Source organism: Cricetulus griseus, chromosome 4 (genome assembly GCF_003668045.3).
Source record: "Cricetulus griseus strain 17A/GY chromosome 4, alternate assembly CriGri-PICRH-1.0, whole genome shotgun sequence".
NCBI classification, from domain to species: domain Eukaryota; kingdom Metazoa; phylum Chordata; class Mammalia; order Rodentia; family Cricetidae; genus Cricetulus; species Cricetulus griseus.
In genome coordinates this window covers 89,773,603-89,777,490 of record NC_048597.1, presented here as the reverse complement: position 1 = coordinate 89,777,490, position 3,888 = coordinate 89,773,603, and the positions used below count along the sequence as shown (strand labels likewise).

At 46.9% G+C, this 3,888-nt stretch overlaps 1 pseudogene; it reads left to right on the top strand.

Annotated features, from left to right (window-relative positions):
* The first annotated feature begins 356 nt into the window (after positions 1-356).
* Positions 357-1,779, top strand: LOC103162151 (annotated as a pseudogene).
* The last annotated feature ends 2,109 nt before the right edge of the window (positions 1,780-3,888 follow it).

Sequence of the window (3,888 nt, the reverse complement as noted above, 5' to 3'; positions counted from 1 at the left end):
TGAAACAGTTTCTCCTAGAAATGGCTTCATAAACAAGACCCAAACAATGTCACTATCAATAGATATGTTAATGATAAGGGGAAAATATTTCACAGAGTCCCAAGTCTAGAAAAAGAATTACAGAAACTTATAACTTCTGGCAAAAGGAAAAATAGTAATCTCTCAGGCACTAACATCTTTATTGGTTTCCTAATGCAGAGTGGCCGGACTAGAAACCATAAGCACACAACTACACAACAGGGTCAGCAAGGTGTGTGTGTGTGTGTGTGTGTGTGTGTGTGTGTGTGTGTATGTATGTGTGTGTGTGTAATAATAAAAAAGAGGACCCAAGGCTTCCTCACCCTGCACGTGCATGCATGGCTAAGGCCTGCTTAGGTGCTGTGCAGTTCCAGCATCAGGGCCTGACATGGCAGTGGTCATGGCCAGGCCAGCAGGGACTTGAACTAAATGCCTTTATTTCTCTCTTAGTGGTTGGTCTTGCTTCTGGATGCTCTTCTAGGCTGGTGACTTGTGGTCTGGTTGCAAATGTCAGTCTTAACTTTCATCAGAACATGCAGTTGGTGGAAATTGAGAGCTTGTGGATTTCCAGCAAACTCCTTAGCTGTGATCTGCAACACTATGTAGCATTGTGCTTAGGAGAAGTCTAAATCAGAACAGTCCTATAGAAGGTTTTTAGCCTGTCTGTCCCATTCTCTCAGAAATGGAGGTGGGGCAGAAGAAGCTCTCCCTTAGCCCATCCTTGCTGGAGATCTTCTGCTAACTATTCTCCATTCCTATAGATGTAAAAAACATCTTGGTTCTCAAGGTGGCTGCCTCTGAGTTCTTGTGGCACATCTAGCCCAGCAGAAGCAGATTTCTTTTGGACAGTGACAAGAAAAGCCTAACCTGTCAGGTGAACCTATCAAGATCAATAGCTAAATCATGAAGAGTGGTCAGGGGGAGGATACACGCCCATTAGATCTCTTACTAGCCCTGGACCTGGGTCTGCAGGTGAGCATCAGCAGTTGGCATCTGAGGGCCAACACTGTGGATGTGTAGATGCTCCATGCTGAGCTCCATGAAGGTCTCTTCTATAGTCAACTACTGTGTCAGGCCGCAGGCCAGATATCCTAATGTGTTGCCTGTTCAGATTTGACAGAAAACTCTGCTGAACCAACTCTGCCTGAACTATATCTCCTCCCACAGCTGCCATATCACATCAAGGCAAAGATGGAGAACACAGGTGTGGTGTTGTCTATGCATAGTCAAAGAGGCACCTGACTTGGACACTGAAGCTGCTGTATTTCCTATAGCAACATGATAAGGATCAGTTGGCAATTCAAAGCTTCACAGCCAACTATGACATGGCACAGATGAGCATGAACTTTTACTAGAAGACAGGCTGTTGCTGTCCCAGAGTCGCCAACATACTGTGTGCCTCAACTCCCTCTAGCCTAATGTCCAGGTAACCACCTCTCAGCTTCTCTCATTTTGAACACTTATATCATTCATTACCCTCACCAAGAATTTTCTAATTGGCTGCTTATGCCAGCATTGGAGAACCAAGGAGCTAGTTCATCTGATGTTAAACAAAGGGAAAAAAAAGAAACTTCCCTCAGATGCTGGATCCCATTATCTTCAGCACCTCCCCTGCAGTGTCAGCACTTCCATTCAACTTGGAGACACACCACCTTTTGGGGTTCAATTCCATCATTGTGGATTACCAGCATCTCTGACCACAAAGTATCCATCAGCAGGCATCCTAACTGTGGATCCCCTCTGCTGGCGGGTGGGCAGTGAGTACCATATTCAGCGGGCACCACATCCACCTAATATGCATGTTTGGGGTAAGCATTACAGGGCAGATACAACCAGTCCTGGGGCTTGTCCAGAACCCAATCCAATACTCTTTCTTGACTGTACTGTTGGAGGACTTGAGGTGAACTATCAGACATCTGTGCCCAGTGTCTGTCTCTAATCCTATCCTTAGTGATTTCACAGTGTGAAAAGTCATCTGTCTGTAGGAAACCTTCACTTGGGGAGTCTGTGAGTTTACTGTGGAAGGTGGACTTGAAGGTGGAAGACATAAACCAGTTCATTCTTTCTGCACTGGTTGGTGCATCAGAGGTCCAAATGGACACACTGAGTGTCTTGAGCAGTGCTGAGACCTCCACTGTGGGGGAGTCAAGGGCAGGAGGATCACAGAGGAAAGAAACAGTGTGCCAGCTTCCAGCTTGAGATCTCTAGTAATCCAGAGGAGCGGTGCAGTAGCATATTGCATCTACAGAAGGTTTGCGGCAACCTGTGTACCAGATACAGCACTTGGGGGCACAGACACAGTCTCTCATGAATTCCTACAGGGGGACAGCAAGAATGAGAACTTGCTTGACCTGAACCAAAAACTTCAGTTACAGCTAAACCGGGAAAAGGCCATCCTGCAGCTGGAAGGCGAAGAACTCAACATCCTCATCAGAAGTTTAAGGGTTTCCAACTATAGCGGGTCAACAAAATGGAGCTACAAAAGCAACAGGAAGATGTGAGTGTGGTCCATCACACCGAGTTTTACTTAGATCAGTATGTTGCTACCTGACAGGAAGATGGACAGCTGGGAATCGCTGAGCTGGAGCTGCGGAGGTTTCTCTACAGCAAGATGAATTGGTCTGATGTCACAGAAGACCATCACCTGGAGTTGGGCTGGTTCACTATGAACAACCTTCTCTGCAATGATATCTACAGGCGGTTCCGTGGCCCTAGAGCTCGTGGCAGTTGAGGAGACAGCTTGCCTCTGCCTTTTCAGCAAAGCCTGACCACCTGTTAAGGAACACTTAGAGGTGAAGGTGGTGTCTCTCACCATTCAGCCGTCACAGCAGTTCTTCCATAGAATGATGGGCTTTTATTTCCTGCTCAAAATGTAGAAGATGATGAAGATGGTGATGAAGAGAGCAAGTCTAAACTGGTGACAACTGAAATGTCAGTAGTGAAGCTGCAGCTACTGAGGGCATGGCTGGACTTTGCCATGGCTGTCAAAAGGGACAGCCAAAAAGCTCTGGTTGCCCAGATAATCAAAGAAAAGCTAAGGTTGAAACCTGCAACAGGGTCTGAGGTCCAGGGAAACATAGAAACAAAATCAGACCTGAACATGCAAGAGCAGGAAGAGGAGAAATCATGGCTCCTTATCAGTTTAAGTGGGGGTGACAAGAACCCTGGGAAGAAGTCCATCTTCAGCAGGAAACAGTGATCTGAAGATCCACGTGACTGCAGTCCAGACTCTGACTCTGGCTCAGGATCTGGGAACTTAGGCATGGGAATCCCTTCATGCAGCAGGATTTGTGGGGCTTTGGAGCTCATAGAGAACTGAGACACTTTCAACATCTGGTTTGTCACTGCTTGGCATGGTGGACAAAAGTGGACAGCTCCCTCATGCTTATTAGGCCCAGGGCAAGAAAGGCAAGAGAACCAGAAGGCCTATGGAGTGTGTCCAAGCCTAGTATCTGGCTCTTGGGTGTTGGGACCCAGCCCCCAGGGGTCCTCTAAGAGTTGTTTCCCAGAATAATCACAGGTACCTCCTGTTTTCCTGACCTCACCCAACTAGCATCAATATCCTGTTGTGAATCCTTTGACCTGGGGTTTTGTAAGTTTGTATACAAGGCTGCTCCACAATATAGGTGAGAGACATTCAGAAAATGGACCAGGTGTCTTGTTGTTCATCCAAATCTCCAGGTTTTCATCCAATACTCGATACTCAGACTTAGTGGTGGCCAAGGGCAGCCTCAAGTGGAGGTCCCATTGAGATTGGGGAAGAAAGGGGACCCTAAGAGATCACCCTCAGAAGGCTGTTGGAGGCAAGTAAGGAGTTGTGAGTGTGGATTGGAAAAGGAATTGGAAAATAGATACCTCAACTCCAGAGAG